This window comes from Hypanus sabinus, unplaced genomic scaffold (assembly GCF_030144855.1).
Source record: "Hypanus sabinus isolate sHypSab1 unplaced genomic scaffold, sHypSab1.hap1 scaffold_718, whole genome shotgun sequence".
In the NCBI taxonomy this organism is placed as follows: Eukaryota; Metazoa; Chordata; class Chondrichthyes; order Myliobatiformes; family Dasyatidae; genus Hypanus; species Hypanus sabinus.
In genome coordinates this window covers 204,154-216,784 of record NW_026781569.1, presented here as the reverse complement: position 1 = coordinate 216,784, position 12,631 = coordinate 204,154, and positions in this window count along the sequence as shown.

Genomic DNA, 12,631 nt, shown 5'->3' with positions numbered 1-12,631 from the left:
GAAGGCCGACGAGTTGAGGGCATGGATTGACACGTGGGATTATGACATTGTAGGCATCAGTGAAACTTGGCGACAGGAGGGGTAGAACTGGCAGCTTAATTTTCCAGGGTTCCGATGTTTCAGCCGTGATAGCGACAGGAGGATGAAGGGTTGGTTGGGGGGTGATGAAATTGCTAGTCAGGGAAAAGGTTACAGCAGTGCCGAGGCAAGACAGATTAGATGGAATGTATATCGAGGCCATATGGGTGGATCTCAGAAACAGGAATGATTTCGCCACATTAATGGGATTGCATTGTAGACCACCCAATAGTTCGTGAGAATCGGAGGAGCAAATCTGCAGAAATATAGCAGACAACTGCAGGAAACATAAAGTTGTGATTGTAGGGGATTTTAAATTTCCATGTATTGATTGGGACTCCGACTACAGAGGATGCAGGATTAGATCTCCGATTTGAACCGAGATAGGACAGGGGATGGATGTATGTGCAGGGGAACACTTTGGTTCCAGTGATCATAATACCATTAGATTCAACTTGATCATGGATAAAGATAGATCTGCCCATCGGGTTGAGTTTCTCAACTGGAAAAATGTCCGATTTAACGAAATGAGAAAGGATCTAAAAAGACGGGATGGGGACATGTTGTTCTCAAAGGATGTCATTGGTAGTTGGGAGGATATCAAAGTTGAAATTTTGAGATTGCAGAGTTTTTATGTTCCTGCCAGGATTAGAGGCAAAGTGAATAACAATAAGGATCCTTGGATCTCTGGGGATATTGGAAATCTGATAAAGAAGAAGAGAGATATATATGACATGCATAGGTAACATGGAGAAAATAAGGTTCTTGATGAGTATAAAAAGAGCAAGGAAATACTTAAGAAAGAAATCAGGAGGGCTAAAAGAAGACATGAGGTTTATTTGACAGGAATAAAGAGCGAAAGGATAGTAATTCATTAAATTGTTCATCTTGAAGTTCATGGTGGTCGGGTATGCATGGAAAGAAAATAAATGGGAGAGATCTTAAATGTTTGCGTCTGTAATTACAAAGGAAACTGGCATGGAGTCAATGGAAACAAGGCAAACAAGTATTGAGTTCATGGAACTTATACAGATTGAAGAGAGGAGCAGCTTGCAATCTTGAAGCATATGAGAGTACATAAATTAATAAGAACTGACAGGGTATTCCCTCGGGCGATGAAAGAGATTAATAGTGGTATGACAGGGGCTTTAGATATATTTAAAATGTCGGCATCTACGGGCGGGTTGCCAGAGGATTGGAGGATAGCTCATGTTGTTTGGAAGGACAAACCAAATACAATGCAAATGGTAGGCCACTGAGGAGTACAGTAGAATAGAAGGATTTGGGAATACAGATACAAAATTCCGTAAAGGTGTGGTCAAATGTGGATAGGGTAGCAAAGAGAGCGATTGGTACATTGGCCTTTATAAATCAAAATACTGGGCATAAGAGTTGGAATGTTATCGTGAGGTTGTATAAGGCTTTGGTGAGGCCGGATTTGGAGTATTGCGTGAAGTTTTGGTCACCGAATTACAGGTGTATTAATATCGTTGGAAGAGTGCCGAGATGGTTTATAAGGAGGTAGTCGGGACTACAGGAAATGAGTAACAGAGGAACGTTGCATAAGCTAAGACTTTATTCTTTGCAGGGCAGATGAATGAGGGGAGATTTGATAGAGGTATATAAAGTTATGATGGGTACAGACAGAGTGAATGTAAACAAGCATTTTACATTGAGACTAGGGGAGATTAAAAACCGACGGCATGGGATAAGGTTGCAGGTGGGAAGGTTTAAAGTACTGTAGGGGTTTCGAGGGGCTTCTTCACACCGAGAGTCGTCGGAGTGTGTAATAATCTGCAAGTTGATGCGTTAAATGCGGGCATTCTTTTAACATTTATGAAAAAACTTGGACAGGTGCATAGATCAAAGGAGTATGAAGGGATATTGTCCGGGTGCAGCTCAGTGGGACTAGGCAGAATAATGGGTAGGCACAGCCACGCACGAAGGGCCAATAGGCTTGTTTCTGTGCTGCAATGTTCTATGGTTCTATGGTTCTGTTGCTTTGCTGCTTCTGCATTCCTTGTCGATGTAGTCAATAATGAGGAGCCTTTTACACGTGTTGGACTGGACTGTATGCAGTTTATACAACTTCACATTTTTCTCACGGCCGGTACAGGAAACCATACCCTGGTTTTATAACCATGACGACATTATGTGTTCGGATGACTCTCTAGCAGCTTTAAATGACTCCCCATTGATCTCCCTCCTGGCGCCTAACCCTGCAAGCGGGACCAGTGCTGTGTCGGCCCGCACAGTTTCCCGCACCGACGTACCGGGTCCCAAACCGGCCTTTCTGCTGAGGTGACACTTCACCTGCCAGTCTGCCGGTTTCGTTTGTTGTACCCGGTGTTGCCAGTGCAGTGCGGACTCCACTTCTTCAGTGTAATCCGATTGAGATTCGGGGAACGTTTCTGCGAGTCCATTGGCACCGTCTTGCGTAATATCTAGAACTGCCTTCTGTTCTGCAAATCTACTCAATCTTCCCATTTACATTCTGGGAGTTTATTCTTGAACTATTTATCATATTTCCGCCCCAACAAAGTCAGGGAATGCGATATCACCCTAATCAAAAAGGGAATACACAAAAACCAGTTTACGTACCGGTTAGCTCTTTGGACTGCGGAGAGACACATGGAGAAAACTAGCAATTTCAACGAGCCGGACGTACAGTGTGTCCGTACTGAGGACCGGAAGTGATGTAAGTTCTGCGATGTTAATCGTTAGGCTAATTGCCTGACCACGCTCGGTGCTGCTGGAATGATACTTCGAGGGGAACAGCTCATTTTCTGTCCGGGCAGTTTCATACCTGGGGGTATGAACCTCCACATCTCCAGCAACAGCTTATTAGTCCCAGTTCACTAGTTTTTCCTATTCCATCCGCTTTTCTGGATCCTCTCTGGTCTCTTCTGTCCTGTTCACTTAACCATCTTCTCCACTGGGAGAATCTCCTTACTTGCATTCATCCACTATCAAGTCTCCTGAGGTTCCCCACCTCCGTTTCCTTACCTCTTACACCTATCACCGCACAGCATCTTACATAACCCCGCTCGCCACTAAGGCGCCCATCACTTACTTTCATATTCCCCAGGTCAGTAGGTAATCTGCCAGATCATCTCCTCAGCTGGCCGCTCGTCCTTTCCAAAGCAGAAAAAGAATCTCCAAAGTGTGAGTTGTTCGTCCACTTCATTGGAAGTTTGCAGCACAGGAACAGTCCTGTCGTCCTGCAGTCGTGCTCAACCAGTTAAATTGGTAATATAATCGCTAACTAATCCTCCCTGTCTGCATGATGTCCATGTCCTTCAATTTTCGTCATAGGCACATGTCTGTATCAGCTTTCCTTCAAGGTCACTCCTCCTTGTTCCTCAACCACCACAGTATGAAATGCATCCCATGCACCCACTACTCTCTGTGTAAAGGTCTTGCTCTTTATAGTTCATTTGAAATTACCACCCGAAGATCCTCCGTCAATCTGTGTATGTCTCAAAGTAAATGTTTTTTTTTTGTGTCGATGCAAGATTATTAGTCAGATCATTTGTATACATCCGAATCATTTATGCATATCACAAACCCCGGAAGAACTCACTGCCGACCATTACCTGTGGACTGTAATTTCTCGGTTGTGATTAAAATTGGATTCCTGTGTGACAACACTGAAATCTCTGCATTGCCGACTGCCGCCTACTGGCGGCAAAGGAAACTGTTTTTTTATTGTTGCAGAGAGCATCAAACAGCAGAGGGGTCCGAGTCATTGAGTTACCTGTCGACGAGATATTCCCGTATTCCTCTATCGTTTCCAAATAACAGAGACTGAACTGTCGCATTACTTAAAAAAGAGTTATTACTTCATGACCACACTTTCAACCCGTCTTCACTTTTACCAAGGCACTTCAACATCCTCAACGCCATCACGTTTTGAGTTGCTGCAAGTATATTTATGAGTCATCCCATTTTCATCCAAGTTAAACGCCAGAACATCTCCAACACTTGTCACATGCAGAATGGCTGACCTCCACCACTACACACTGTCCTCTACGTCCAGGACAAATTTGTATCCGTGCTATCCAATACAGCTCTGTCTCATTCATCAGCCTACCGGCACAGGTCAGCTCAAACGTCTTACTTCCGGTCGGTTCCCAACCGTCGGCCCTTGTCTGGTACAAAGCTTCACGGTCCCAGCGACTCTTCGATTTACAAAAAACAATTAACCCCTCAGACGAAATGGGTAATTTGATCGGTATTGGAGTAGCCTCACTGAAAATTCATGCGGTACTGACAACAGCGAGTCATCTTTGCTATGAGACATAGGGGCGATTTCACCGTCTCCTTCAGCTGCACCCTGAACGTGGTCGGGACCACGGCGTAAAGGGCCGTATTGGTGCAGCAGCTCAGCAGTTGCAGCATGTCGACCAGCTCCCGCAGAGAATTTGGAAGTATCACGTGAATGTAAACAAACAGGCTATCCCATACGGAATACACCGTCAGCAGCGCACACAGCAGGATGAAATTCCCTAACTTCACCAGCAGTAACAGGACAGATTGCCTGCGGTTATTCATCTCCGGGTCTGCAGGCGCCTCGCCATCGCGCGAAAAAAGGAGTCTCCTTCGGGCGCAGCTGGCCACTAAGACGAGTCTCATAGTTAAACTGTTGAGCAGCAGAATGCTGACAAAGCGGAATATTGGGGTGAGGAGGGAATGGATCACAATAAAAGTTGTCTCTAGAGATCGGGAAAATCTATAAGAACTGAAACAGAGCAAGGATGAAGCTACAATCGAATATGTTCCATGGAGTAAAACGTACCAGAAAATGTTCTTTACGCAGCTCAGCAGAGTCACTGTCCCCAGAACCAGAGCCGCCGCTTTCCCGGTGCAGAACTTTTGTTTCAGCTTCGGAGAACAAATGGCGACAAATCGATCAAAGGTGAAAGTGATGGTGAACAAGACAGAACAGTCCGTGGCGGCGTAGAACACGACGGCGTGGATATTACAGACGGGAACACGAAACGACCAGAGGAAAACCTCCGATGGCATGTAACTCATCGGAACCTTGCTCAATACCAGATCGAAGAGAACGACCAGCTGATTCGCTGTTACCATGGCAACCAGGTACCTTGGGACGCCTTGGGAGAGACAGCAGCCTTGGTTGGAAACATTCTCAAATTGCGATTCTTTTCATCGTTAGCTCTTTGCAACAGAGATGGGGAGCAATTCGGTAAGAATGAGGCTGGTGAATGTGCGGTATTCATCGGAACGGACGGCTATGTTGGGCAGTTCATTGGGACGATTTGTAGCGGGCATTCATCGGCTCTTGATTCGTCGGGGCCTCAATGGATACGGGCAGAAGGCTCCAGAATGTGGATGGGAGGGATGATAAATCAGTTTTGATGTAATGACGTAGAAGGCTGTGTGATCAAATGGCGGAAGTCAGCGAAGCATTGATATCAACCGATGGCTGGAATGGGCTCTGATTTTTCTCGCCAAAAGGAGTTGCAAACGGAAAGCGTTCAGAGAATAATGAACTGATTAATGTACCAAGTATCACCGAGACGGGAATTCAACTCCTCTCCACTACAAACATAAGAGAATAATAGCAATAGGAGCAGGAATGGTCCATCTGTTCGGTCTGACATGCTCCGACAGTGAAGATGATCATGGCTGATCTGTCCACGGACTCATCGCCGCATAACAGTCTTTTCCTCAGAGCCCTTAATTCTTCTAATATTCCATCAACAATGACAACTTGTCTTAAATATATTTCATGAGCAAAACTCTATTGCGTCATTGTGCAGAGAAGTCCACGGATTAACCTATTTCTGGGGGAAAAAAAACTGTGCCAACTCATATCCGAACAAAATTTGTAAACGAGAATCTTCAGGCTATTTCCCAGAATGATTACATTACCTCCCAGTGAAACAACTTTACTAGTTCTGTTTTATCTAACCCTTTAATAATTCTAAATATTTCTGTAAGATTTTCTCTCACATTGCTGAGTTCCAACGAGTACAAGCCCGGGCCAGTTAATGTCTCCTCATCGTCGAACCACCTCATCTGTACAATCAACAGGTGAACTGGCTAAAAATCCAGTTCGATCTTTCCTCAAGTAGGAGACAAGAACTACACTGTCCTCCAGACACCGCCTCACCAGTACCTTCTGCAGACCGCTTGCGGTTAATTTCAATTCCTCTGGCAACGAAGACCAACGTCCCATTTGTCTTCCTGAGAGCCTGCTGCACCTGCAAAAGAAAATTTTGTGATTCAAGCAGAAGCTCTCCATTGTCACTCCGCGCAGCAGCATACGGCAATCGTTTACCACTTCAATAAAGCCTTTCCCAAGTGGGTGACCACGCATTCAGCAACTTTGTACTCCATCGGCCAGATGCTAGTGAATTCGTTTAAACTATCCATATCCCTCTGCAGGCTCTCAGATTCCTTAGCACACTTTGTGACGGCGTAAATCATGGCAGTGGTGATGCCTGATGTGACCTCATGCTCTTCAACTGCTTAGAGACTGGAGCTATATATTTATCTATATGGCTATTTATGTATTTATTTATTTATTTATTTATTTATTTATTTATTTATTTATTTATTTATTTATTTATTTATTTATTTATTTATTTATTTATTTATCTATCTATCTATATATCTATCTATCTATTTATTTATTCATCTATTTAATTAATTATTTTTTTTGTTTGTCCAGTTATTTAATTAATTAATTAATTCATCGATGCTGCACACACATACAAACTTCTGCAAAGCTGATTAATCCGTCTCTGACTCAAATGGACTCATCACTATGAGATTCAGAAAGAGCAGACGTTCTGGTCACCTCAGTACAGGAAGGGCGTGTAAGTTTCCCAGCGGGTGCATAGGAATTCCGCAATGCATCGAAACATAGAAAACCGGCAGCACAACACTCGCCATTCGGACCGAATGCTGTACCGAAAATGTCCTTCCCTTAGAAATTACCCAGTGTTACGCATAGCCCTCTTGTTTTTCTAAGTTCCATGTATCAACACAGGAGACTGTACAAAGACCCTACCGTATCCGCCTCCCCCACAGTTGCCGGCAGCCCATTCCACACACTCACCACTCTCTGCGTACAATACTTACACGACATCTCCTCTGTACTTAATTCCAAATATTAAAATTGTGTCCTGTCGTGCCAGCCATTTCAGCCCTGAGAAAAATCCTCTGACTATCCACACGATTAATGCCTCTCGTCATCTTATACACCTCTAATCCTCCGTCGCTCCAAGGAGAAAAAAAAGTTGAGTTCAGTCAAACTATTCTCATTCCCAATCCAGGCAACATACTTGTAAATCGCCTCTGCACGCTTTCTATGGTTTTCACATTAGTCCTGTAGTGAGGCAAGTGGAAAAGTGCGCAGTTCTCCAGGTGTGGTCTGAACAGAGTCCTAGATAGCTACAACATTACCGCTCGGTTCTTATACTCAGTCCCACAATTGATGATGGCCAATACACCGTATGACATTCTTAACCACAGAGTCAACCTGAGCAGCAGCTTTCAATGTCTCAGCCATTCGGACGACAAGATCCCTCGCAAACTTAACACAGCCATGCGTCTTTCCATTGAGACTATTATTCTGCCATCATATTTGATCAGCCAAATTGAACAACGACACATTTGTCTGGGTTGAACTCCATATGCCACTTTTGAGCGCAGTTTCGCATCCTATCTAAGTCTCTCGGTAACCTCTGACAGCCCTCCACACTATCCACAACATCCCGAACATTTGTGACATCAGTCAATTTACTAATCCGTTCCTCCATCCATCAAGGTCAATAATGAAATTCGCAAAGAGCAGTGGTCCCACAAGAGTAAGACTGAGCAGTTCGCTACATTATATTCATTCTGCAAATTATTTGCCTACTATTTTAGTCTGTACAATTCCATCTGAAAGCACCCTGCTTCCTCAGCTCTACCTGCTCTTCCATCTATCTTCGCAGGATCAGCAAATCCTGTCACAAAACAATCAAACCCTTCATTCAAATCATCGACGCACAACGGGATAAGAAGTGATCCCAACACCAAATGCTAGGGAAGTCCACTGATCAGCGCTGCCCAATCAGAAAATGACCTACGCAGTAATGTTTATGGACGTCTGCAGAGGGCCTCATTATCAAACACCACCGGGATAGTCTGAAAATTCCGAGCTGCTGCTCTTACACTTACCAGTTGAACGCCAAAGTGGGTGCGGTCTTTCATCGATTCTGCCATGGTTATAATTCTATTAACAACGCATTGAACATCCTAGCAAGAAAATGGACCTGGTAATAAAAAGTTCCTCGCCACGGAAAGCTCTCCTTAAATCTACCATACTAATTGGATAGTGAACAATCTTCGACAATAACCCAGCAGGCTGCCAGTAATTTCTTTTCTCACCTGTCTTGCTTAGCAGGATTTTTTATTCACGAAATTTTCATCTTTAAGATAACTTCTTTTTGATTATCTGAATATTTTATTCTCATGTCTCGTTTTTTTAAAGTTGTTTTGCTTTTGCCTGAGTCATTGATCTTTAGAACTTACTGAAGCCCTTCTGCAAATCACGTATTGGCTGGACGATTGAAGAGCACAGCCTAGTAGACTCCCGTCTACTGCCGGAGACTCCAGTCTATTCTTCTCAGGAGAGAACACACTGCCACGATTTCTCTGGACCACGTGATCTTCCCATTGTGCTGTATTCTCTCCCCGTGTTACTTCAATGCCTAATCTATCAACATGGTCAATGGTGAATTCCGAACTCTCCAGCTCTCTGTCAATCGGATCACTGATCATGTGGTCTCGTATAAGTAAAATTAATTTTATTATCAAACTCTGTTATGTTACTAAATACTTCCTTGAGGTTACTTTCTTACTGGCATTCAAAGCACAACAGAGAAATGCAATTTCTGTAACAACTGTGTTCAAAGCTGTTGTGTGGGAATTGCTGCTCCGTTCCCTCCTTCCCGATGACAGCAGCGAGAAGAGAGCATGTCCTGGATGGTGGAGGTCCTTGATGATCGATACTGCATTTTTCAGGTACCGCTCCTTGAAGATGTGCTCAGTGGTGGGGAAGGCTGTTACTGTGATGGACTGGGTCCAAGATTTTCTGTTCCTAAGCACTGGCTTACCGATAACAGGACGTGACGTAATCAGTGATCATCCTCTTGACGGTGTATGGATAGAGGTCTTTGGATGTTTTGCAGGCCAGGAAAACATGTAGTCAGACAGTAAAGGTCCGTCTTTCCTTCTTGTTGCACTTGGCTTCCTAAACTTTCTGTAATTTTTCCTGCGCGGAATCCTCGCAAGGGGCTCTGCACCATTTCTTGTTTCATTGTTCTCCCCATTGTTAAAATAGTCCAGTTCTTCAAAGGTCAGGATCCTGCAAGGTATAAGCACAGATAGGGCAATCCACCATAACCGTCCGTGTTAAGGCATATGAACGGGGTTAATATTGTTCCAAAAGTAATAATTACAACAAGTATCCTCACAGTCTTTTCAGAGCAGTATTTCAATAAATAGCCAGACAAACAAAATATTTCTGTAGTTTTCCACAACGCGACAACTCTATGCATCTCTTGAATACTCCGAAAGCTCTGATTCATTGAGAAATGAGCGTGTTGTGGTCAGATTTCATCAGTGTTGGGGTGAGTGAAGCTGTCCACTCTGGTTCTAGAACTTGATGTTTGAAATGTCACAACCGCTCCTTAACCTGAAATAAGCGTCTGCATTACTGTGATATTCTGATACTGCTGCAACTAATTTTCTGCTAATAATCAATTTGATTCTGTTTTTCTGTTATTGTCTTGTTTTTATCTACCACTTTGTTTGATTGCGAGTAAGACAAACATAGTTTCATTGTGTCCATGTAAAATGACAACATAGATCATTCAATTCAGTTCATTTCAATTAAGTCCCCTATTCAAAGAAACATAAAACCAAACATAACACCAAAAATGCAGCAAGGTCCTGAGGAGCTGCGGCCAAGAAGGCATCCTTACTTCTTTATTTCCTGAAAGGACAGGAGAATCCACCAGGAATGCGAGACTCTCCGCAATACTTAAACGATCCTGTCCTTTCATAACCAATAGATAATCATTTTCCAGACTATACTGTTACATAGAATATAACAACTTGTTGAAATAGATTGAAATCAGTCTGCATGTCATTCTGTGTAAAACAGAGGTTGGAAGGTCCTTATGTTATGGCAGAGGTTGAACATCCGTTGATTACAAAGGGTTTCAATAGTTACCGATAGAAGGCAAGAAAATGTGGTTAAGAAGAATAATGTATCAGTCCTGAAGCCAAGAGAAACTTCCAGTGGGCGCCATTTCAATCAGAAAACGTCTTGATAACGGGAGAGCTCAGACGACAGTGGTCTTCTTACTCTTACCGCCTGAGCGCCAATGTGTGTGCGGTCTTTCCTCGATTCTATCATGCTTATTATTTACTATTAGGTGTTTATTGTGTATGCTCGCAAGAAAATGCATCTCGTGGTATCCAGAAACGTATATGTAGTGATTTCACCCAGTTTAGTGTTGCTGCTGTGTAATTTGCAAACTGTTACAAATTAGTAGCATGAAATAACAAACGATTAAAGGGATTATATGTATGAATCTTAAGGTTAGTAATGAGGAACAAAAACAAAAAGAAAAGCACGTTCGAAATTAAAAAGTCGAACATGCACAATTTGAAGTTAATCGCTCTCAGTGCATCTCGGCCAGACGGGTCTCCCAGCGGATTAAATCCTCCGATCTGCTCTCCCAGCGTCTCCGTTCTTCATCTACAGCCGAACCAAAAAAAAAGAAAAATAAAACAGCACCGGCTTTGGTTTCCCTCGCCAAGAAAAGCTCCCCCTAAATCTACCGTACCAATTCAAAAGCACGCATTCGTTTTCTTCAGCAGTGATTCAAACATATTGTCAGCAGAACAGACTGCTCTTACGGAACCGTAAATAAAATACATACAACATGCCAATAAATGTATGAGGCAGGGCATGAAACTACATTGATAATCATAGTGCTTTGAATTTTGAACTGAGAACGTAATCACGCGCAAAATGCTCGCGAAACTCATCAGGTCAGACAACATCTCCTGACGTGAATAAGCGCTCGACGTCCCAGGCCGAGACCATTCATTCGGACTTGACATCAGCAATGTAGGTTTTCCCTCTACAAACTTTTAATCAGTTCCATGTACTTCAACGACATTTGCAACTAATCAACGTGCTGCTGAGCCTAAGCAAACCGTATTAAAATATCCATAACTCGCTCCGTTTGAAGACCATAGGAACTGAAGTCCATGATATATAGGAACAGAATTAGACCATTTGGCTGTCTGCTCAATCATGGCTGATCCTTTCTTTCGCTTCCACACCGCCATTCCGCGGCCTTCTCCCCATAACGTTTAATGCCGTGTCCAATCAACAACCAATAGATCTCTGCCTTAAATAAGCCCAAGGAGATGGCCTCCACAGATGTATGGGCAAAAAAAAATCCACAAATTCTCCATCCCCTGGTGACAGAATGTTCTCCTCTTCTCTGTTTTAAATGGACGCTTCTCTATTCTGAGGCTGAGCCCTCTTGTCTCAGTCACCCGAACCTTGGGAAGCTTCCTATCCACATCCACTCAGCCTAGGATTTGCAACATTTGGCAGGTTGAAATGAGATCCCACCTCATCCTTCTGAAATTCCAGGAAGTACAGTCCCAGACCCCACAAGCAGTAAAAACATTATAATCATTTCATCCCTGGAATCAGGCTTGTGAACCTGCACTGGGACCTCTCCAATGCCGGCAGACATTTTGTTAGATGAGGATCCGAAAACTGTTCACAATCCTCGCGCAGTGCTGCAGCACTGCGTTCTCCATCTTCAGCATCGTATCACCGTTCCTGTATCCTAGATCTCTTGAAATGAATGTTAACATCATAGTTTCCTTCCTTACCTACGAATCCATCTGCATGTAAACCATTTCGGATTCTGACAATGACTCCGAATTCCCTTTTGCTCCGCAAATTTGTGGATTTTCTCCAAGATTAACAACTAATCTGCATATTTAATCCCGCCACCAAAGCGTATGCATATGCAGTTACTTGTACGTTGTACTTTCAGTAACCACCTCCTTGCCAATTCTAATCGGTCTGAGGTCCTCTGCATAATAAGTATTTCCTCAACAGCACCTACCCCGACACAAATATTTGGAGCATGTGCAAACTTGGCAACAAACCCATCTGCTCCAGCATCGATCTCGTTGACATCGAACAAAAAGAGGTGGTTCTTACATCGACACGTTCGGAACACCGCTCGTCACTGGAAGCCAACCAGAAACGGATCCTCTAATTTCCACTCGATTGCTCCCACCGTTCAACCAATGATCACGGTATTTCTTATAATAACATGGACTTTTAATTTGGTAAGCAATCTCATGTGTGGCATCTTGTCAAAGGTGTTTTGAACTTCCAAATACACAACATCTACTGTACTCCCTTTATCTACCCTACTTGTATTTTCTTCAAGGAAATCCAGCGGTTTCGTCAGGCAAGATTTTACCA